This window comes from Ambystoma mexicanum, chromosome 2p (genome assembly GCF_040938575.1).
Source record: "Ambystoma mexicanum isolate Mex_15411 chromosome 2p, UKY_AmexF1_1, whole genome shotgun sequence".
Lineage (NCBI taxonomy): Eukaryota > Metazoa > Chordata > Amphibia > Caudata > Ambystomatidae > Ambystoma > Ambystoma mexicanum.
Window position 1 is genome coordinate 109,948,348 of NC_090923.1, and position 25,645 is coordinate 109,973,992.

Consider the following 25,645-nt stretch of genomic DNA (forward strand, 5'->3'; position numbering starts at 1 on the left):
TGAACATCCGTGAAGACTTGCTCTCCAATCTTGACTCTAATATCCCACCTGTCCTCGTTCTCCTTGATCTAACCTCTGCTTTTGACACGGTCAACCATGCCTTCCTGCTCAATCATCTCTGGGACAACCTTGGTATTACTGATCATGCCCTGGCCTGGTTGACCTCCTTTCTCACCGATTGACCCTCTTAGTTCCAACTGGGGTCTTTCCTCTCTTCTATCTATCTCTCTGCTTATGGTGTCCCCAGAGGGTCTAACCTCTCCCCCGGCTCTTCAACCACTACCTGGCACCTCTTGCCCACCGCATCGCTCCTTTCTGCCCCAATTGTCAATGTTATGCGGATGACACTCAGCTCTCTTACAGGCTCCCATCAGCCACCTCTGCTTCTTCTCTCATACCAGATTGTCTGGCCGCAATTCAGGAATGGTGTGCCAGCAATGATCTCTGCCTTAATGCCAGTAAGACTGAGATCCTCCTCATTGGGACACCTGCTCCCTCCTTTCCTCTCTCTCCCTGGCTGCCCCCTTCCTGCTCCTTCCTGTGAGGCTAAGAACCTTGGTGTTATCTTCGACTCCACCCTTTCTTTCTCTCCTCACATCTCTGACACCTCTAAGAAGTTAAACTATCAGCTGTACCTCCTCAGAGGTATTCTTCGTTTTCTCACCTTACCCCAGAATCTCACTGCCTCCAGAGCTCTGGTCTTTTCTAGGCTGGACTATTGCAACAACCTTTACAACTTATCCAGAACAGGACTGTGAGACTTGTCCTTGGCCTCAAGTCCAGGGATCGTATCTCTCCAGTTCTGAAATCTCTTCACTGGCTCCCCGTGACTGCAAGGATCAACTTCAAGACCCTCTACATTGTCCACAAGGCTTTCTGAGGCCTGGGACTGCTCTACCTCCAACTTTCCCTTCCAAAACATCTTCCTTCTCGAGCTCTCCGCTCATCCACCTCCAACTCTCTGAGGGTCCGACGCTTCTCCAAGTTGGGGGCAGTAGCCTCCCTCTGGAACAGCCTCATTGCCTCTCTCAAACTTGAGAAGAACCACATCCGGTTCCGGATGCAACTCAACACCTTCTTTTTCACTTCCGCTTTCTCTCTTCCTCTCCCTTGCTGATGCACCTGACTGCTCCACGCACTGGTCACCCACTGAACCCGTATCCAGGCTCCTGCACGTCCAGTTGCCCTTGCGCTGCCTCCAGGCTCCCCAGCACTTAAGTATCTGCATCTGCAACTCTACAGTCCCTTCTCTCTGCACTTATGAGCCACCTGCTGGCTGCACTTGTGAGTAAACTGCACTTCCCACTTCCACTCCCCGCAGTCACTTCTCCCATTCCCCTTTCCCCGCACTTGCGCAATCTGAATGACACAAAGCCTTGTAAGATCGCCTTGTTTCCCCCTCCTTGTCTTGTCGCGCCTAGAAACACTTGTGTACAGGTGCGTTATAAATGCCACATCATATCATATCAGACAGTGACAAATCTGAAGATGGCTGCCTGGGGTGTAGTTTAAGCACGCCGCATCATTGATTAGGGTCCAAAAGGACCAATGAAGGTGGAGGGAATACATAAATGCATGGGTACCGGGTCCTATGGGGCTATCTGTGTAGCAGTTTCCTATGGAAAAAGTTTATTTTAATGATACATTTTAAATTACCAAGGAGTCCCAGTGTGACGAAAGGGAAAATTCAAGCATGTAAATCTATGAAAAATCCAATGCTGGAGAATCCAACAATCAATAGCACCAGCCCAGAACTTCTATCCCATATTCACATATCCCCTAAAAACATCCCCTCCTGTTTTGTCCATCCTGCTGTCCCAAATGGGATGCTTGGTTCCCTGGGCAGCCCTGGATGCATGCTCACAAACCCCAGTATCCTCCTCTCGAAGTGTCTTCAGTGCTTTTGGGGGTGTCAAGGAGCAGGCTCTCAGGAACCGGCAGCACACAGCGTTGAAAGGCAGATCCGAGTTGGGGTCACCATCTAACTAAGTAAAGAAAAGTTGCCACTAAATAGCTTGAAAAAGCAATGGACAAATCAGGTCCAATTTATTTTGGACCTGCATGCCAAAGAAATCAGACAATATCCCTCTAAGCTCCGCCCAACCCAGCCTACCCTCCAATTTACCTACCTTTTATTCCCCATATAGGCCGAACCCCATACTAATCCCATCAGTTTCCAACCCTCCTCCGAAGAATATACATGTGAATGCTTGACCATCGTCTGTCTTCTCTGTCCAATTTCTCGAGGGGGATCACATGTGGTTCTCCTTCATGAACATTCGATTCCACCCACTGGTTTCTGGTTTCCGTCTCCTCATCACAGAGGTATAGGCTACTGCCACCCCTGGAGACTAGTGCTCCATTGTTACAACCAGTCTAAACTGCCCTGGTCAAAAGATGGCAGCCAGGTGGCCTTCACCAAGTGCACTCGAGAGCTTCCCAAAGCGCTGTCTCAACAATCTTACTGTGCATGTCTCACCAGAGCCCTCGAGTGCAAACATGGCCCAATGTCCATAGATGGGGATTACCCTACTGAGATGACCGCTGGGATTTAAAGAAAAATAATAAACACTCAGATTCATATGATGCTAATATTGATTTAGGTATCCCATGTTTGGGGCAATCATCCTCCCCACATTGTCATTTACCTGCATGCCAACAGCACAGATCATACGGTGCCTTTATGGCACTGCTGTGTCACTGAGCCTCCCTCCCTTGGCGGCTGTCAATGTTAACAAAGGCGAGGTCACTAACAGCCTTTGAGAAATTCGTTGTCCACATATCTTTGACTAAAGGGCTGATATCAAACATATATCACATTCTACTCTGCACTGTCCATTTATGAAATGGTCCTACATGAAAGCTTGGCACAGGGATCAGGGGAAATCTCTTTTGGATCAGGACTGGACAGACATCTAGAGGAGGGCTAAGGGGTCTTCAGTGTACAATCAATAAAGGGAGATTGCCCATAAATTGCTTTACAAATTGTATATGTAAGCCCGGAAACTGTATGCTATGATGGTGGGTCTAAGGGTGATTGTTGGTGATTATATACACAGCCTGTTTAATGCTTTGCTACACATTTAGTGGGGCTGCTCTTTATCAAAATCCTTTTGGCAGACAGTGATTAATTACATCTTGAAGTTTTCGAGGATCTATCAATGGGATCCAGGATTACGTCTCTTGGGCTTCTAGTTGGGCAAGACTACCCTGGCACTCAGTGGTAAAATTATAATGACAATGTTTCACAGCAAGGCTAGTCACAGGAATGATGTGACAACAGGACCAACCCCATATCAACTTATATTGGCTGACGTTGTGTCATCTCTTAGCTATGGAGAAGGTCCCAATGGACTTGATAGAAAGCAAAGGAGCAGTTGCAGCTAAGTTACAACATCCATTATTCTTTTTTAAAAATTTTTTTTTATTGTTGTAGCTGAAAAATGTCAACTTTACAACATTTAAAATAAAAACAGAAAAAAGAAAAAGAAAAGAAGGAAAAAACATTTTTTTACAAAATGTTCCAAGTAAACAAGAAAAGAATGATAAAAGAAGAGAAGAGAAATCACAAAATAAGAGATAACAAAAGAAAAGAAGTCACAGCATAAAATTGATTTCCTGCAAATACAAAATGGGGCAGGAATAATACTTTGAGACAAAGAACATTGATTTTTTGTTGACAGTGCATACAAGTCTCGAGGCTCACTTTAGGTTTCTGCGTCTGGCGCACCACTGTTCTCTAGCAATTTGAGACCACACAGCAGCGCTAAGGATCGAATTCTTACTCTAACAGAATAGCCAGAGTAGATCATGTGACACAAAGTGGTAGGACTTTTGACGTCGTATTGATCTACAATTGCTTTAAAGTGCTGTTGGTGCTGCTGTAACAGTGCTTTACACTCAGTCAATAGGTGCTGTAGATCTTCTCTTTTAGTGTCATCCAAGCAAAAACGACAAGTGTTCAGGGCTTCGTTAATAATCTTCCTGCGCATCAAAACTTGTCTTGTCGCCCATAGATTCAGTCTTAGCCGTAGAAAGTTATTTCTATGGGCCGTAAACGGAGATTGAACCAAATATGCTTCAGGTATGCTGTGTTTTTTAAAACGATAACCCTCTGGATCGCGGTCTCGATATATTGCACACTGCTCACAATTATTGGCCCAGTCCATGGCATACAGTCTGGTTTTGACTTGCATGGGATTGTGAAGCAGGGTTGTTAAAGATACTTCTATTTCAGCCATAGTCTGAACCACATGGGATAGTCATTTACTTATAATCGGATCAGTTGACGTGAACACATAATCAGCAAGCAGACCCAAAACAGAGTTATTTTTAATGGCCATAATACATTTTCTGAATAATGCGATCACATGCCAAGTATATCTGCTGTACAATGAGATAAAACCAAGTTTGTAACGCATTAAAGGAAGCAGTGTGCAATTAGGCAAGTTGAAGACTCCACACCAATATTTTCCTTCTAACAGGGACCAGAACTCCTTGGTCAAGATGGATCTGGTTTCAGCAGCGTATAGCAAAATGGGAGTGGCTTTCTGATGGTAATAGGTCAACACATGCATGGCTGAAAATTTGCCGTATCTCCTTTGAATGATGTTTGTTTGATGTTTAGCTGTGTTGACCTTATCGATCAGAAGGTGTTTATAGATTTCCGTAACCCCTTGACTAGCTATTTGGATGCCCAAGTAGGTGTAGAGGGAAACAACTTGCAAGTTTTGCTCTCTAAGAATCCAGGTTTTGCCCTTGAATCTGCGCTTGCCTAATGCATTAAATTCCATGATCTTCGATTTATCAAGATGAATGATCAGGAAATTGACTTGAGTGTATACAGCAAGCGCATCCAATGCATTTTGAAGTCCTCTTGGTGTTTTAGAGATGATGACCAAGTCATCCACGTACATTAGGAATGGTATTCTTTTCTGAGCCAATTTCGGGGATCAGTTAATATGTTTTGAAATGCCTTGCCTACATCAGAGATGAAGAAGTTGAAAATAGCGGATGCCAAGGAACATCCTTGTCTAACTCCGTGACAAACATTGATTGATGCCGAAGGTTTGCCATCAGCAGACAATCTAGCCTGCATCGTGCATCGTGTTGTTGTCATGTAGGAAATTATGTAACGCGGACAACTTCGTTGTATTAGTTTGTGTATTAGCAATTCTCTGGAAATTGAGTCGAATGCAGCTTTCAGGTCTATAAATGCCATGTACAGCGCTTGTTTTCTGATTCGATGACTGTGAATGATTGATGATAAAGTCAGAAGATTAACGCTCGTACCCATTCCAGAGACAAAACCTGTTTAAAAGGGATCTCTAATGCCTTCGACACAGGTCCAGTTGTTAAAGTCCCTTAATATAAATTTAGCAAACAACTTGCCATGGGAATCCAAAAGAGAGATGGGCCTGTAGTTGTTAGCTACAGACCGATCTCCTCTTTTGAAAATTGGAACGACTATTACAGAGAGCCAAGAGGAGGGAATCTTATTAATAGCCAGATTGAAAATTATTTTAAGAATTTCTGCCCACATTTCATCATTTTGCTGAAACACATAGTTGCTTAGCCCATCAGGGCCAGGTGCGCAAGAGTTATTAAGTTTTTTTAATTTCTAGGAGGATGTCCGCCTCATCAATAATGAGGCCATCATAGTTTGAAGCCTCCATAAGAGCATGAGGTGCCCACCCTATCAGACTTTGATACAAGGTAGAAAAATGTGTTATCCAGTCTGACTCACTGACGCCATTGATCTGGGCTGATTTTTGGGTTGAGTTATTCGCAATATTTATCAAAGCCCAGGTTTGCGCTGAGTTTTTACAACAAACACTTCTCAACATGCATTTGCCGTCAGTTTGCAACAGCTGTATTTGATGACTACACATCCAATTGTGATACTGACAGTGCAACGCACGTAATTGCACATGTTTGTTCGTGCAATTAGAAGCAGCCACAAGTTTTTTTGTTTTTGCGCGAAAACGCTTTCTTAGACTGAACTAAGGGTTCGAATTCGTGCCGTAATTGAAATTGAACTTGTGAACAGGAGATTACCTTCTCACGATAGCAGTGTAAATAGGGGGTATAATCATTGTTCGACGTAATATCATTCTGATTGTAATTCGCCACCTGATTGTGGAACGCCAACAGAGAGTGAGGGTTCCTACTTAGTCGCGTTCGAGCATTGTTCACTGTCATAGGGCCTCATTACGACCCTGGCGCTAATGGGTTAACGGTGCCGTAAAAGGCTGCAGCGCCGTTAACCCATTAGCGCCTGATTACAAGGTCCCTTTGCGGGACCCGACCTTAATGGCTGGTCTACACCAGCCGTTAAAGTAAGGACCCGCAAAGGGACCTTGGTGCTAAGTACGGTACCGCAATTTTAACCACGTCTCCTGTAAAAAAAGACAGGGTGGCCGCACTTTCGACAAAAAAGATGTGAATTTCCATATGTGTTCCAACTAATTGTTAGAATCTCATGTTTACTTTGTTTAATTCTTAGTTATGAATTGTGATTAAAGTTGGCCTTGTCAGGAAAAAAGGCACTGAAGTGGTTTCTCATTATTTTACTGTTTCACTCCATAGATGTTATTATGAATTTTGACTCTCATGGTATTACTTGGAATAATTAGGTTTCCCTCTGTATCCAGCGTAAATGGATCAACCGCTAGAACAAAACCCAGAGCAAAGATGTCCATCCTTGCCTGCCACAAGGCGTTTCTTATCAAATGGGATTGTAGCCATATTCTAGCTATTGGGTTATCGTTTCTCTGGACAAAATCGACTTGGTCAATGTCCGCCTATGTTATAGCTTTCAGTGCACTGATCTCGTCGAAAATAGCCAGAATACTCATTATGTTAATTCTGTAAGCAGTAAAAGGTGCAGGACGACACTTAAGGATTAAGCGATAGAAATGAGCACGTTTGTTGTTGACCATATTTGTTTTGAATTGTTTCGTGCTTGATCTCGATGTCTCAGTGCATCTTGGAATGAAACTTGCTTTTTGGGAGTTGGAGTTGGAAGCTAGACTCAATTTAGACACTTGTTTCTTAGGCAGTAATAGGGCCTGAGTCGAAGTGTCCAAATGTGGCTGATTGCGGTCAAAATAAGTTTGCACCACTTTAGCAATTTGATTGTCAATTCTGTGACCCATGTATGCATGAGCCTCCTGGGCTTTAGGATGGGTTGCCAAATCGACATACTTAGACGCATAATGTTGTGGAGGGTGGGGGGCATCAAGGTTTAAAAGACACTCTCCCATGCTAGTCATAGGCCCGTTAACATGACATGTCTCGACTTGTGATTGTCGGAGGTCCGGCAAGGGTTTGTGTACTTCTCTTGACACCTGTGGGTGAGACACTGCATACATAGGAATCAGTGTGTCTACTTCTTGATTGTAATACACTGCAGATAAGTGTGTCAAATTGGTCACAGTAGGTGTTTTGAAAGGAACTCCCAGAGTCTCAACATCAATGATTTGAGTGGATTGTGCCAGAGTGCATGGAGCCTGATTTACGATAGGTTGTTGTGGTTGTTTAGGTTTAGTATGCCCATTTGTACGTTGGAAATCAATGTATTTCTGAATAGAGCATTTATTTGCTCACAAATGTCCGTCAGAACAAGACTGCTACTGGCTTCCTGAATTGGGAGTAACACTCCTTTATGGATGGGGTGAGATGTTAAACTACCAGCCACTACCCCAAGAAGACCCACTTCCGCGACCTTGGCCACTTCAACAGAGCTCGCCAATGTAGCATCTGGAGTCTCTACTGTTTTTTTTTACTGCAACTGAAGGCTCAACAGTGCTTGCCTTGGCGGCATCCGGAGTGCCAATGGAGTTGGATGTTACATCAGAAATAGACATTATTAGTTCGTTCAATGGTTGGTAGTCCTCAACAGTAGAAACAGTGGGTGGAATCTGTTTTAAATTGGTATGTAGACTAGACAATTTACAAGCATTTGTTTTCAGTGAGGACTCAGTGTTGACTTGCGGAATTAGAGGTTTCAACAAATGTTTTATATTGGCTCTAGATTGCAAGGGGGGAATTGTCTGATTCTTCAATTTCTTAGTTGAACCTAGATTCCCACTCCTTTGTATCGTGCCTGTCTTGATTTGGAGTAGCCTATAATGTACCTTTTTGCTTTTGTTCAAATGCCCTTCATTGTCTACGGGCAATTTTTGATTTTGAACCGTTATAGATTCATCAGCTTCTGACACATTACAGAATTTTCAGCCATCCCACTTTTAGAACAGGAACAAGTTACAGGTTGAGTTACAAGGTTAATAACAGACTTGTTCATGCTCATATTAATTACATCCACAGAGAGAGCCATCTTGATATTCAAATCATCAACCTTTGATTTTTCACACAATATAGGCTTTACTAACTCAATTTCACAGTCAATAGCAATGGGCTTTTGTACCAGAGGACCATAAGCTTTGACGTGTTGCTTCGTACATTTAACTGCTGTTCTTTGGCTCGAATGATTTACATCTCGTAACATATTTTCGCTCATCCAATTGACGATTAAGTCAATCTGTTTGGCTTGAGCCGAGATTTTGTAATACAATGTTTCAAACCGTTTTACCAGAGTGTTGATGGTCATGTTCAAAGCTTGTATAGTGATTTTGTACACGTTGGAGGGTGGAGAACACAGTGGATTTTGAGAGGGAGTTGGTTGTTCACTTTGGCCCTCCCTTGGTAACGTGGCAAGTGACAAGTGAACTGTTTTACTTGAATTGTCAAATAGGCTTGGGGACTGGTGTAAACTGTTATCATTGGCGCTTATTGAGGAAGAAGAAGCAATTATGGAAATGTCGCCGATGATGCATACACTGCAATGATCTGGACATTTGGCTGGATTAACAGTAGATGCAGACTTAGAGGCATTTGCACTGACATTATGTACTGAACTTTCCAAACCGCCGCCAAGATTTGGCACAGGAGTGACGGCATGGATGCTATCACCGTCTACCTCATTTGTGGATTGCAGCTCCACCGAGGGCACCGGTTCTAAATGACTTAGTGGTGGCTGATTCGGCGGTGCCTCCACCTCCAATAATTGCGTGTCAGTAATCGAAATGCTTTTGAACACTGTGGGCGGGGAACCATCAAGAGGCAATATGTAATTTACCACCACTGCTTTCCCATCAAAGGAGGTCACACACATGGGTTTGCAAAAGTCTCGTATGTCCCTGGCACAGGATTTCTTTTACGCACAATCAAGCATAGAATCAACCATCTTGTGTTTGAGCGCACTCGTCGAGGAGCGACAAACCAGGGTTGATTTTAAGGTAACTGACGTGCTGGTTGTTCGCAAGGTCGGAGGAATATTTGTTTTTAATGTATAAATGTTATACACCATTTGCTACTTTAAAACTCCTTAAGCAGACAAGCAAACCAACGAATGTGGCCCCACGTGTACCACCGTTTCCAGTTGTACTTTGTTATGTTTGGCTCGACTGCTCAAAAGGCCCAACCCCAAAGGTGCAGTCGAGCAACACAAAGAGCAATTAAACAATAGCTTGGCAGCTGAGGCCTCACATGTGCACCCGTTTGTGATCCAGCAATGTGAGAATTCGCTCGACTGCTCAAAGGGCTTAGCCCCGCAGTCGCAGTCGAGCACCACAAATAGCAATTTAGCTGTAGCTCAGCAGCTAAAGCCTCACATATACCACCGTTAGTAGTTAAGCAATGAGAAGGTTCGCTCGACTGCTCAAAGGGCCTAGCCCCATAGTCGCAATCGAGCACCAGGCTGAACAGTGAAAACAAGGAGGAGTGGTGTGGCCTCTTGAGGCAGGTGCCTTGGCCCTAGATACGCCTGGGGGCTCCCCTGTAAGTATTAAAAGTTTAGTTCAAATACAATGTTCAATGGACTAAAACCACAGCTAGGGCTTGCCTTGCTCGTACCTGGTGCTCCCCCTTCAGGCTCATGCCTGACGCTTCTCCCTGCAGACTCTCCTCCGAGCTCCAAGCTCTGGCCAGGTTCCCCGGACCCCCGGGTAGAAGCAACAGAAGCGGGTAGAAGCAACAGGAGACACAGGAGACACAGGGACACAGGAGCAGCATGACGCGCTCTCTCACGGGAGGAGAAGATGAGGTTGGAGGAAAGAACCTCAGAACGTAGAATCACGTGAATCAAGCCGCACCTCTCTCTGTCTGTCCGTCTCACCGTCTCTGGTTGCTGAAAGATGGGACCATTGCGAAATACTTTCAAAACCTTTTTTTCCCTGCAGACAAGATTAATTGATTTGGCAACATGCCATAAATCAAACTGATGTTTAATATTTGGATACTGCTCTCTCATTGTATTGGCTATTGAAACGTGTCTGACCGTGGCTATGAATTCGATTTGCATTCCCCTCGATTGTAGCTCTTCCAGTGATTATATAAAACCAAGTTTCTCCATGGCCACTGAGGATTTACATTGGGACACCTGCACAACCACCAAACTCACAATTTTCTTACTTTCCATGCCCTGAAGATGGTAGGTGCAGTACTTAGCAGAAAATCCAAGGCTGTCACACTGTCCATCGCAGGCTAGCCTGAACTGTTTGTCGGGGAATGTACTTTCAATAGCCAATTGTTCAATTTTCCAAGCATCACTGATGGCAGGGAATAGATAATCACATTGGTATTTGTAGTATTGCGTTTTGGAAATGAAATGGATTCCCACAAACTGAAAGAAACTGGATAACTTCGTGAAACTAGAGCCACTGAAAAGTAAAGCTGCTGCACACAGTAGATTGCCAGCTGGCAGTTTCCCCAGCATCGGTTGAGCGGACCATGAAAATGCTTTATGTGACTTTTCACAGGTGGCATGTATTTTCAGGTTACTGCCTTGTGTTAGACAAGTCACGCTCACCAATGGCTTTCCACATACTTCCCCTCCCACTGAATGCACACATTTCAGCATCTTTATAATCTCCATCAAGCTGCTGTCGAATATTATGTATTTGGCCTCTTTTATAATACTGTCCTCAGGCAACATTGTTGTTTCGGACTGACCCGTGGTGGACATATCAGCAAAACAGGACATACTATAGTCGATATCTTTGTCTGTTTCGTCGGTCAATAGTGTTGATGCTTCAGTTTCTGTCATTTCAACATCTGTTACTTGACGATGGATAGGAGAAATGTGGACTGTTTTTTGGGGGGCATTTTTTTGGCGGGTGTCGATTTGTGTCAAGTGCTCATCGAGTGATCTAAAACTATCTTCTATAAATTCAATTGCACCTTCCTCTGGCGGAGCGGGCGCATTGTAGCAAAATCAAGTGCAAAAAATACAAGTACCAGAATCCTCAGAGCTAATTAACTTGTCACACCTGAAACAGAAATGCAGACCCACCTGAAAAAACAAAGAAACTCAGCCTCCCTGAAGATTGATGAAGTCATGAAAACGTGTGTTAGGAGGAGAAGCTAAAGACTGGTAACAGAGCGCCTGCCTTCACATCTTTAAACATTGTTCCAGGAGTCCCGGACTCACAAGGCAGTGCAGCAGGGCCATCATGCCTTACATTGGAGAGCCACAACCATGGCTTTCCCCCTCCCTCCATAAAAGGGTTGATTTGTGCTATGGAGGGAGTTGTTTCCAGTCACCTGCCAGCAAAATCAAGTGCAACAAATACAAGTACCAGCATCCTCAGAGCTAATTAACATTTTTTGGCGGGTGTCGATTGTGTCAAGTGCTCATCGAGTAATCTAAAACTATCTTCTATAAATTCAATTGCACCTTCCTCTGGCGGAGCGGGCACATTGTAGCAAAATCAAGTGCGAAAAATACAAGTACCAGAATCCTCAGAGCTAATTAACTTGTCACACCTGAAACAGAAATGCAGACCCACCTGAAAAAACAAAGAAACTCAGCCTCCCAGAAGATTGATGAAGTCATGAAAACGTGTGTTAGGAGGAGAAGCTAAAGACTGGTAACAGAGCGCCTGCCTTCACATCTTTAAGCATTGTAGCAATGGTCCAAGAACACTTTGCTGAAATTGCCGGTCTTATTAAATTCATTTTCTGGCCATTGGACATAGGCATCTCAAGTGTGAACACAACGCGCCTGAATGAATAGTTCCTCCATGGTGAAAACAGTTTGGCAAGCAGCATCTGTCATTTGTATCGCTGTCTGTGTCTGCATAGTCCGTACTCGATTGGGAAACTACAGGACAGATAGGAAAAGGGATGTTCAGTGTAAATCCAACATACAGGGCCTCATTACACGGTAGGCGGTAAACCATGGTGCTATTAGCACCATGGTTGCCGCCGGTACCATACCGGTGCCACCATGGAGAAAAGGGGAATTACCACCCTATTCCAAGGTTGGCGGGGCGGTAATTCCCCCTTTCTCCATGGCCCTTCCCCATTCCATTTTTGCCCCATAGGGCTCAATGGGAATGGGGAAGGGGGTAATTATGGTACCGCAAATTGCGGTACCGTAATTAGCACCAAGATCCCTTTGCGGGTCCCAACTTTAACGGCTGGTCTACACCAGCCGTTAAGGTCGGGTTCCGCATAGGGACCTCGTAGTAAGGCGTTAAGGGTTTAGCGGTGCCCTTAATGGTACCGGTAAAACCTTACCGCCTACCGTGTAATGAGGCCCACAGTGTTGTACAATTGACTTTTGCCAACAATAGAAAGTGTTTATAACTAACCTTATTTTTATTTCTTTTCTTTGAAACCTTCTTAACTCTAACATCAGCAAACTGGCGGACCGACTCTGATACATGTTCCTCTGGTTCAATATACGGGTCTTGTATACATCCCTACACAAAAAAGTATCCATTTAAAATAAGTAATTCGCATTACACATCTAATTAGACCGAATTCGATGGTACTGTCAGTGGGCATACCTCTGGCTCCGGAGTAACTGTATGGTCTGGTTCCGGAACAACCACAATGGATAATGTAATTGTAGAGGACGCTGCAGCATCCCCCTGAAACACAGTACTTGCATTAGTAAGGTCGAAAAGATTGGAAATGGGACAAAGACGACAAAGGTACATATCAACAGTAAAGCGGCAAAGAAACATTGTGCAATGCAATGATATGTTGCGAAAATATGATCAGATTATCTCATCCTATTGAGCTATGATGATCCATACCCCTGACACCGGATCTACTACGAGGGGTGTTCGGATTGTAGTGGACGCTTCAGCATCTCCCTGAAACATAGTTCTTGCATTAGTAAGGTCGAAAAGATTGGAAACGGGACAAAGACGACAAAGGTACATGTCAACAGTAAAGTGGTAAAGAAACATTGTGCAATGCAATGATACGTTGCGAAAATATGATCAAATTATCTCGTCCTATTGAGCTATGAAGACCCATACCTCTGACACCAGATCTACTACGAGGGGTGTTCGGATTGTAGTGGACGCTTCAGCATCTCCCTGAAACACAGTACTTTCATTAGTGAGGTCGAAAAGATTGGAAACAGGACCCACAATTTGGAAAGGCGACAAAGGTACTTATCAACATTAAAGTGGTAAAGAAACATTGTGTAATGCAATGATACGTTGCAAAAATATGATCACATTATCTAGAATTCCGTACATGAAACCAGTCTGGAACAGAATAGCTAGGTAAGATTACCTGATACGCGCTCGAAGTGGTTGATGACTCCAGGCAAGACATGGATGTTGAATCTTGTTCCTTCATATTCGGTGGATAGTCATGGAGTGGTAAAGGGAAAGTATTATTCGATTTAGAAATTTCAACATTACAAAATGGCATGTAAGGAGACTGAATACGAGAAAATTACACTTATTGAAACGCATAATATAGCATAGTTATCCGTCCCCATAAATCATTTTTCTAAGTGGTTTCTACAAAACAAGGAAAAAAACATTATTTCAACAGCTATCCAATCACATAAATATGGAAAGGATTCATTCACTTTTACAAGGAGTGCTGTGTCTTTTTATCATTTTCACCCTGCGCACCCCGTTGGCAGCACTGCGAGCGTTGCTCTTGCTGCAGTAACCGCTTCCTGGAGGGGGCAGAGCTGAACTCCGACACGTGTTTGGTCACGTGACTTCACCCAGCACTGAAATCGCCGGCACAACCGCCCGTGAGGCGGATTCATTCACTTTTACAAGGAGTGCTGTGTCTTTTTATCATTTTCACCCTGCGCACCCCGTTGGCAGCACTGCGAGCGTTGCTCTTGCTGCAGTAACCGCTTCCTGGAGGGGGTGGAGCTGAACTCCGATACGTGCTTGGTCACGTGACTTCACCCAGCACTGAAATCGCCGGCACAACCGCCCGTGAGGCGGATTCATTCACTTTTACAAGGAGTGCTGTGTCTTTTTATCATTTTCACCCTGCGCACCCCGTTGGCAGCACTGCGAGCGTTGCTCTTGCTGCGGTAACCGCTTCCTGGAGGGGGCGGAGCTGAACTCCGACAAGTGTTTGGTCACGTGACTTCACCCAGCACTGAAATCGCCGGCACAACCGCCCGTGAGGCGGATTCATTCACTTTTACAAGGAGTGCTGTGTCTTTTTTATCATTTTCACCCTGCGCACCCCGTTGGCAGCACTGCGAGCGTTGCTCTTGCTGCAGTAACCGCTTCCTGGAGGGGGCGGAGCTGAACTCCGATACGTGTTTGGTCACGTGACTTCACCCAGCACTGAAATCGCCGGCACAACCACCCTTGCGGCGTTAAGCCCTGGAGGCAGTAAGGGCTGGAGTCGCTGTTGTGCTGTTTGGCTGTGACCTGGGCACCTGGCATGAGCTAAGTTCTTGGGAAGTATTGTTTCGTGATAGCGCACAGTGCTGAATTTTTTGCTTACTTTGAGAAGGTTGTTGCATCACGTTTTAATTCTCTGACCCATCATTAGGGAAGGTGTTTGCCTTTTAAGTTGATATTTTGTAATAAGTATTTTTATATTTGGTGTACCTCCTCTTTACAATGGCCAATGGCCTGCGAAGTGGGCGTTGCACTGAGGCAATAACTAATATTTTAACATCTTCCAGCATTGACTCTACGGTATGCAAGGGTCGAACTTCATATCATGAAGTGCCATTAATTGACATGGTAGATGACAATATACCTACTGTCCCTGTGGTTGGTTTAGATACTGGTAACTGCTCTACTCATGTAGCCCAAGTGCATGCTACTTCCTCTGTTTCTATGTATGCCCCAACAAAGGTTGAGGAAAAAGAGATTGTAGATGTAAATACGAAAGATAGTATGATTCGATCGGATTCATGTACCCCTAACAAAGTGCAATTTAGCACTACCTTGCAGAAGATGGCTGCATTAAATGCACAAGTCAATCAAACTATTAGTATGATGACTCCACTAGTATATGGCACAACAAATTTGGGCACCATTGGAAATACTAATAGGAGTTATCATACTAAAATAGATGATGATGTATTGGATGAGGCACCAATTGGAGCAATTCCGTGCACGCTTTCATTCTCGCCTGATCAATTTAATGTTTCAAATAAAGTATCAATTGAGGATCTTGGAGTAGGTACGAATAGTGTGCGCGGAATTGAAAATCAATCCCCAACCCCTCTTCCGGTGATCACCAAAATTCTAGATCTTCTTGACAAGGGTCACGAGCTCACTCATCTTGAATTAAAGGAATCTAAGGCCATCTTGCATTATCTTTGCTCCAAAATGGATAAATTCGAGGGGTTTATCACTGCAGTTGACACCCTAAGATCCATTCAATCTGAAATTAGAGGACAAGGCCATAGCAATGAAGAGGCAGGGAGGCACGTTTTATATGTAAACAGCTTGAAACAGTGCAATCAGGACGCATTAATTGAACCTGTGAAATGCAAGTGCGACAATGACTTGAAAGAAATTAAGGCATCAGTCGATGCACTGAATTTCACAATTACAACTCACTTCTCCAAAATGGAACCTTTAATGCGGTTCCCTGATAGCCCATCTGCTCTCCTTGAAGAAATCGAATCACAAAAAAAAACAGAGACAGAACACTGTGTTACTGAGGAACCTTTTACTTTTATGTCCCGTCGAGTTAAAAAAAATCACTTGCGAGCCGTTAAGAGATATGCTAAGCGTAGGAAGGAAGCACTATTACATAAGAATGATGGACGTGGAAAGGATACTTACTCGGTTCCTAGTGTAGAATTAATCGATGAAGATCATATTGATGTAGGACAATTGTCCAAAGAAAGCCAAGATGCTCTTATCCCGGTTACTAATTCATCGGAGGAAGTAAGTCAAAACGGTATTATTACCAAGTCACTAATGATGGGTGCTGTCCCTCCTCAGATTGCTAATCTTAAGTCTGGCATCGTTAATCCAGTGAATAGTACATCTGAGGAAATTACGATTTCTAAACCTTTGATCAAATCAAAATTATGTGAAATGTCTCTAAAGGTGTTAGACAATCAGGACAACGGATGTGCAACAACTCTAATCGAACCTGTTATCGGCTCTGTAGTAAAAAGTAACTTAAGGGACTTTTTCCCGATTATAGGGAGATGTCGTACGATGAAAAACAACATTATTCACCCGGGCCCTCATGGTAGTGACAATTCGATTTCACTAACTAGGAAAACCTATAGTGAAGTATGTTTGAGGGATGTGACTACTGAACTCTCTGCGAACAATATCTCTGAACAGCCCAAAAATATACCCTTAGTTGCTGTAAATGGCATAGGTAAAATAGGGAATGTAGAGGTAGATGAAATAACTAATACCATAGAAGAGGAGGTGAATATGATTAAGTCGGTAATTGCAGTAAATGGCACGGGAAAAAGAACTACTTTGGTTGAGGCATCGGCCGTGCTTCATAAGGAGAGTCCTAAGTTCAGCTGTTTCGATCAAACTGGATCAATTGATAATGTAATGACTCCAAATCGTATATTTATACATGGCCCTGCGCAAAGCAGAACACTATCACAAAACATGAATACCAATCCTTTCTTGTATAAAAATGGCGAAGCCTCTGTAGCTCTGAGTAAAACTTTCCATATGGACAATCAGAATACAAACAATCATAGCAAGATCGTATTAAAACAACCTAATAATTTATTAATCAATCCTGCTGTTGAAGCAGGAACTCCAGTTGTCTCAGCGCCAATCTCACACAGGCCCTTGCAGTCAGATGAGATGAAGGAATACATTATAGGATTTGAAGGAAATGCTGAGGAATTGGTAGATAAACGTATTAATCGTTCATTTATCTTCTCCCTTTTCTCAAAAATACCTCAATTGAGAATGGTTAAATCCAATGATATTACCAGAGTCTCCCTGGCCAGAATCAACAACTTCAGGGCCCTATGTTATCTTGGTTCTGAGGCAGTAATGAAATTTATTTGGTCCAATCGGGAGGAAATAAAAAGAGAGGGTTTGGTATTACTTACCTTCAGATCCGAGGATGATGCTGCTCTATTCCTAGATCCACCAAAAGTGATCGATGGAAATTATACTCATATGACCGTACCCATTGTTAAAACAAATATGGGCTCTGGACTTGATTTGGCTGAGATTCTGAAAGTTGTAGCTCAAACAAATGGCCTTCCTTGGCAGGAACCCATGCTCTTGGCCATTCTGTCTTCTAATACTACTTCATTACCTACAAAACCAGTCACATAGCTATCTAATCACAAAGAACTTAAAATCATATCCTGGAATTCGTGTGGCTTTGTGAATTTAATGAACTGGCATCTTAATCTTATCAGTGATGAACGACCAACTATAATCATAATTCAAGAGTCGATGAAAACAGAACCTCTACTTATCCCTGGTTATGTTACTTTTAACTCATTAGCTAAGAGACATTTATCAGGCCGCCCATCGGGGGGCTTATCGATTGCAATAAATACTTCATTTAAAGTCCAACCTAATTTAGTTTGGAACTCTCCGAGTTTACTAGGGGTTCATCTTAATATACCCTCAATCAGATATCCATCATTAATTATCATCTCACTATATTGGAACCCTGCCAATTTAACTATTGAAGAGATGTTTGACGATCTTGAAGCATGCTTGGAACTCTCCGCTAGTATATATCAGTACTGTGAGATTATTCTTGGTGGCGATTTTAATTGTGACTGTAGAAATGTGAATGAAACTAGTCTATCTAAACTCGCAACCTTAGCATGCATTAGTGGAGCCAAGTTTAGAGAACTCTTAACTGATTGGGACATGGATCTCTTGGCGACACACGATATGAAATCAAAAATTACATGGGAAAGAGGAGTTAAGAAGTCAATGATAGATTTTATCTTTGTATCTCGTAATCTTATAGCTTACATGGCCCCATTAGTAATAGATCCTATATTGATTGGTGATCATGCACAACTTATAACATCATTGAAATTGAAATGTCAATCGCTAGGGGCAAATAGTTCACTAACAGCAGTAGAAATTGATCGCCCTCAGCACTCAATCAGGTGGAACAATGGCTTGTGCGATAAGATTGTTAAACACATATCTCGAGAAACACTGCGAGTTGACCAATATGGTGCCAATTTAAGAATAAAACTATCTGATAGGGATTACTCCAAAATAGTTGACACCGTTTTGCTCAAATTTTGTAAAAACCGCAGTAGTGTGAAACATACTCATACCTACGATCAGAAATGCAAACTGTTGAAAAGGGAAAAAAACAAAGCCCTAAGACAATTGAAATATAATGTATTAGGCACTGAAAGACTCAGAGAAAGGCGGAATCAAATCACCTCTCAGTACAAACAAAACTTAAGATTCGCCCGGATCTCAAGACATAATGAGGAGAACTGTACTCTAATCCGTGCCATCACGTCACATGACACTCGAGTTATATGGCGTACTCTAAAAGCTGACCCAAAAAATGCCGTGTTATCTATGCCGAATTGTATTTCTGATCAGACATGGCAGACGTATATAACTGCCAAATATCAACTACCTTATAAGTTCCAATTTCTTCCTGGTATATTGCTAGACTCTACCAGGATCCCTCGGTTCAATTGAAGCATTAGTGACATAATTTGGGCAATCTCGAGGCTGTCGTATTCTAAGGCTGCAGGACCAGACGGGCTTCCCTCTTGTCTCTATAAAACGGACCCTGCCATGTGGGCAGAAATTATAAATACCAAATTCGAAACCATCTTCAACTCTGGGGAAATTCCACCATCTTGGTTAACTGCAAACATAGTCCCCATATTTAAGAGGGGTGATCCTTCCTGTCCTGAAAATTATCGCCCGATTTCTCTAATCGATACCGAGGCTAAAATCTTTGCGATTCTACTTCTTCACGATTTGGAGAAAATTATTGAGTCCAAGGGTCTTTATTCTAAATTTCAAACGGGTTTCAGAAAGAATATGAGTACCACTCTAAATGCAACTATCCTTGCGCACGTTATTGCTGGAGCAAAAAATAAGAACTCTAATCCGGTATATATCGCAATGATTGACATGAGTGCGGCCTTTGATAATGTTGCCCGCAACTTATTGTGGATGAAAATGTTGGCTTTCGGAATTCCAAAAGATTTAATGTATTGGATTATGAAATTGCACACCAATACATCTTATAGAATAAAAATATCACAGGACGGGGGCACCACAGCTCCAATAGGAACAGCACTGGGCTTGAAACAGGGCTGCAACCTTGCAGCAACCCTGTTTAATCTATACGTGGCGGATCTGGATAAAAATTGGGAAAATATGAACCTGTTTTCTGTGAAGGTTGGGAGTATATCTTTGCAATGGTTTGCCTTTGCAGATGATATTATCTTGTTTGACCCTACTCCTGTAGGTTTACAAACGAAATTAACACTTTTTGAGGAATTTGCAAAGGACCATAATTTGACTCCCAACCCGGCAAAGACTGCCATTATGAAATTTGGAGTGAAGCAGAAAAAGGGAAATTTTAGATGGCATATTATGGATACGCAGATATCTTGTATTAACAACGCTATTTATTTGGGGTATCATCTCTCTGATCAGAATTCCATCAAGGTATGGACAGACATTATTAAATGCAAAACCAGGACACTCCTTTCGCAAATGAAAAGGATTTATACCCGGTTCTGCAAATTTTCATTAACTCCGTTAATTGAATTTATGTCCTTGAAGACTGAGAGTATCATTCTTTATGCACTAGATATTTGTTTGTGTGATATGTCTAATATGTTGGATTGTTTACAAGGTTCACTTTTAAAAGCAGCAATGTTCTTGCCTATGTTCATTCCAAATGCCATCATACGTCATGAATTGGGGTTGGTGGCACTATCGTCTAGATGGAAATGGAGACAGTTATCTCATTTTGCAAAAATGAATTACCCACCGACTAATTCACTATATGCGGATTTGAATAAGATGCTGGGTACCCACTGTCTTCCTTCCTTTTATAATTATCAACGGAAAATGCAACAACTTTTAAGTGAAGTGAATATTACAGTGAATGATGTCCATCTTCGCCCGTGCCATGCAAAAAAAAAACTTTTTGATTTAGACTGGTGTGTAACTATTGATCGGATTATGACATACAAATCTTATGAAGAATATGGTGCCTTTGTTAAACAGCGCATCCCTCGCTATGCACATATCACTTTATTCCCCTGTGAAACTACCAGGAAGGCATATATTCGATTTAGATTTAATCTTTACCATACTAGAGATAGAACAAAGAATTGGCGAACAAATGCCACCACATTTGCTGTGGGATGTCGATTTGATGAGTGCAATGAACCACACGAAACATTGAAGCATCTCATACTCTATTGTCCTCATTTTAACAAAATACGTACAGCAAGATTTATGAAATTTGTTGATATAGGGTTTGAGGATTGCCTCGAGTTTTTATGGTCTCGTATGATGCAAGGAGCTCACAACCGTTTAATTTATGAATTAGTAAGTTTTTGTAAGCATATAGAAAAATAACTTATTTTGAGTGGAGAATGAAATGCCTAGTTGGTAAATTGATTGGTATAATTTCTCTTGCACCTGTATTTTAAATTGTATTTTAAAGTATTGTGTGCTAATGTAAAATAATATCAAATGTTTAAATTTTTCTTTCTTTTTTACATGGATTTTAACTTGTTCTTTTGCAAAGGTTCTACTCGAAATTATTCTTGTAAATGAACTAAATGCAAATAAAAAAATAAAAAAAAAAAAAGTACTATAAGTGGCATTTACACCAAAAATACAGGCGTAAAGCTAAATCCGGAAGCGTGACTCACCTGTGTCAGCATTTTCACAAGTAAAGTCGGAATAGCGTTTGGGAGCAATTTCCGAGTTGTTTTCGGTTGATTCCTCTTTGTGTACAAGGATGTGTCGTACATATCCAGTGAGAAGTGCAGGCTGCAGATGCGGTATCGATGACCCCTCATGTCCTCAAAGACTTGGTTGACTCTACTTTCAAGGTCTTCCAGTGGATATCCGCAACGTCTGACCCATTCTCTTGTTCGATCAACAGTCTTTGGGAATACATGCATTGTAATGCCTTCGGATTTGTCATGGGTCTTCGAAGGGCAACCGACAATAGAACATGCAGGCATTGTTGTAAATTCTGCCTAAATAAAAGTCAACATTATTAGAACATTATTTTGCATAAGCATGTGAGAAAGAATTAATTGGACCATACATTGTTCGATGCATGCTTTCTTTTGGGCACCACAGCAAAACCAGTGCAGCGTGTGAGGCTGTATTATAGGATAAATTTCACAAACGATTCATTGATGTGTTGAAAATCAGAACATGTTACTCTTACTCGTCCCTTGAATGTTCTATCATGCACGAAAATGAAACATGCTTATACTATAGGCACGGTCCGCGAAGGATGCAATACGATGCTAATTGACAATGATAAAAATTGATATACCGATAACATAACAAAAGAAACTCAAGTCAATAGCAATGATACAAATTAACATAGCACTACAGAGTTAGATACTTCGGAATAGATATAAATTTACAAATGAAGGAGATATGATTAGGATACATGTCCTTACCTTGACCAACAGTTGGATTCAGCAAGCAGAGTAATTATGGCAGGAGAACAGGGAGATGTTCACAGGTAGCACACTGACGAGTTCACTCGAAGCGGTCAAAGAGTAGCACATTCACGAGTTGACTTGCAGTGCTCAAGGATGTTCTCATGGTAAATATCCAGTTGTTTATAAAGAATAACAAAAAGGGGTGTGTTTGTGAATGAATGACGTGTATATGTCGTGGCATTATGTACATTGCAGGGGTGCGGTCTGCTTCAGGGGAGGCCTGCCTGGAGACACGGGGTCTGAGGAGGCCATTTGAGCAATGGCCCCTGGGCGTGGGATACCTTTTGAAGTGTACATGTTGTTTGGCACCTTGGCTGTTTGCGCCCCTGACAGCACCCCATGGCAGCGCACATCCACTGGTGCAAACTGCCTTTGATAGTGGGGGGTGGGATGGATGGGCCAGGAGGCATGCACTAAGGCACCGGAATACTGCTGAATGGAGACACACTTATGTGGATTGCAGGGGCGCGGTCTGCTTCAGGGGACGCCTGCCTGGAGACACAGGGTCTGAGGAGGCCATGTGAGCAATGGCCCCTGGGCGTGGGATACCTTTTGAAGTGTACATGTTGTTTGGCACCTTGGCCGTTTGCGCCCCTGACAGCCCCCCATGGGAGCGCACATCCACTGGTGCGAGCTGCCTTTGATAGTGGGGGGTGGGATGGATGGGCCGGGAGGCGTGCAGACAAGGCACCGGAACACTGCTGAATGGAAACACACTTGATTCACTTAAAAGCTGAAACAACCATTGATAAAAAATATGTTGTGTTTTATTTGGTTTCTTATTTTGATGGCACAAAAATACTACACATTGTAAAGGTCTGGTTGCAGCTCAGCGAGGGAAAATCCCCTGTACTGACCACTGTCGCTGGGGAAAGTTTGTCTAATGGCGCCAACGACACAGGTGAGTATTACTCGTCGAACGCGGTGTCCAAGCCTCCCATGAAGCCACCATGTGTACGAACGATAGGCCACCAGCCGGTACCACCTATGAAAGAGAAAGTTACAATCTGTTTTTAAATGACCAAGATAAGTGTATTAAACCTTGGTTGTCAATGACAATTCTTGTATGCAATGGCATTTTTGCCAGGACAAATGCTAACTAGACACTGCACAATATTGAACGACTTTTATGTGACTATTACTAGAGAATTGCAAGACTAAACGGATATGACAATGATATCTTGAAGTTACAAGAATATAGGGGACAACCGTGAAATAGTAGTAGCCTAACTGACATCACAACAAGACTACACTTACTCGTTACTTGGATTACGAGGGCGAACTGTTGCGCGAAGTTCGTGCATAAGCACCATCAAAATCCTCAACACGGACCGTGTGAGAGAGACTGCCGTGAAGTCTGGCAGCTCGGTAACGCATTGCGGCTGTGGATCGCCTTGCGATATGTAGGACAAGCATCCAGAGTTTTCTCGGCAGCAGCAGTTCTCCACCTCGGTTGGCATTAGCGCGCACCGAATGCAGTTACACCAGGTGGAAACGCCATCCATGCAAATAGGCCCAGGCTCTTCATCTGTTGAAACGTCCGCCCAACTGTTGTCCAAATCCCCATTGTCTACAGAGCTTGCTCTTTCCAGTAATTCCTCCTCGGAATACTCGGGCTTGTACAGGTAGGGCATTATTGTTGCCATTGTGTGGTAAAGAAACAAAAATAATTTATAGCGGTCGTGCTGGTATCTATTCACACGGGCTACAAGTAACGAAGGTAGCTCACCAGCGCACAGAAACGAGTCACAGAATACTCAAAGAATTACAGCGAGAGGAATGGAAAAGAAAATCTGCTGTTGTGTGTTGTGAAACGCTCTGTTTGTACTTGTCGAGGAAAGAGACTTCCTGCCGTTTCCATGGTGACACGTCATTAGCTGAGGCGCAGAGAATGTTGACACGAGACGTGCTTTGGCGTTGTGAAATGGGCGGTATGCGTCTAGTGATGTCAGGATCAGGGGCGGGGGATATGATTTAGTGCCGCAAACGCAGGTCACTCAGGGTGATGCAGAAAGTGATAAGATTATCACAAGATGGCCACGCCCTGCTGCCTGATTTTGCTTGTGTTCAAGAGACGAAAACTCGGGCAAGTTGCATAGGAAATGTTTGTACGATTGATCGAATTATGGTTAAAACCACATGGCCGAACCATAGGGACAGTAATATTTTCTGCCCGAACCATTCCTTTAATATCTAGGATTTATATAGTGCTTGGGAGCGGTAGAGGGATGCACTTCACCTTTTCGGGGAAATGTGCAAATAGCCTCATATGATGCTGAGTAGTATAACCAATGATACTTTCATATTCACAATTAAGAAACCAACAGAACTATTTGCATCGCTGTACTAATCCCAGATGATATTTGTTTCATATATATATATATTTTTACAAGTACTTGTTTGGACTGATATTGATATTTGATATTGATATTTGATTTATATCGCGCTCGTACACAAGTGTTTCAGAGCAGGAAAACTGGTGTTGGGAATGGTGAGTGCAGAGTATGGGTCAATAGAGGTGAAATGCTTCAACATTTGTATAATTGGGAGTACTGTCCATTTAACAAGCATTACAATTTCAAAATAATTTAGCTAAAATGAAATTGGTAAAAAGCCTTGTAATTTACAAATGTTTCTGCAGGGAAACGCATGAACACTCCAATTGATGCCAGGTCTCCGAAAGTACATTATAGCATTTCTCAACAAAGCCTATGCTTGCAAAGCGCAAAGAAAATCCTCAGACACTGTCTCAAAAATATTTGCCAGCATTGCCAACATAACACACTTTTCAGGTGGTTTATGACCAAAGAAATACATGAGGTCTTTCTCTACAATATATGCCAGTGCTACACTCCTTTTGGTTCAATGTCTTTTCCCTTAGTAACCTTTATAATGAAAATAAAGTTTTGAATCGTCTCAGTTTAGCTATTCTGAATATTTGTATGTTCAGTAGGAGCTCCCTTAGTTCAAAAACCTCAATTGCATATGTTTTAATTGTCATGTGTGGCTTGTCTATCCTGCACACAAACCCACTGTGCCATATATATATATATATATTTATATATATATATTTTTTAAATTATTTGCATTTAATCTGTTTAGATTTTTACAAAGACGTTTTGTTCTTGAAGAGGAGTCTTTAGTGTTTTTATTTACTATGCGTTCTCAACGTTCTCAACGTTCTCGACCATGAAGGACAGGATTTTGCAAAAGAAAAAGAAAAGACTTCAGGCAGAGGAATAGTCATGGGTTCCTAGACATAAAATCGAAATCAATAAAATCGAAAGTCAAAATGTCGAAAAAATAGTCTCGAAAAAAAAAAAGTCGAATTTTTTTTTAATACGTTTTTTATTCGAAATGGGGGGGTTCCCCCCCCAACCCCTCTTTTTTTCTATTTTTTTTTTATTTTACCCCTTTTTTTTACTTACCAAACCCAAAAAAAATATATAAATAATAAAAAAACAAATTCGACTTTTTTTTTTTCGACATTATTGATTCGACTTTTTTGTCATTCGACTTTATTTTTTCGATATTATGACTGGACACCATAGTCATGGTATCATCCTCGTCTTTTGGCTGGGATGGCTATTTCTGTATGCTACTCCTGTAGGTTTTGGGAGGCCTTCTCCAAGGCGATGGTTAGAAGTTTGGTCGCTGCTATTAGCCATCTAGTTT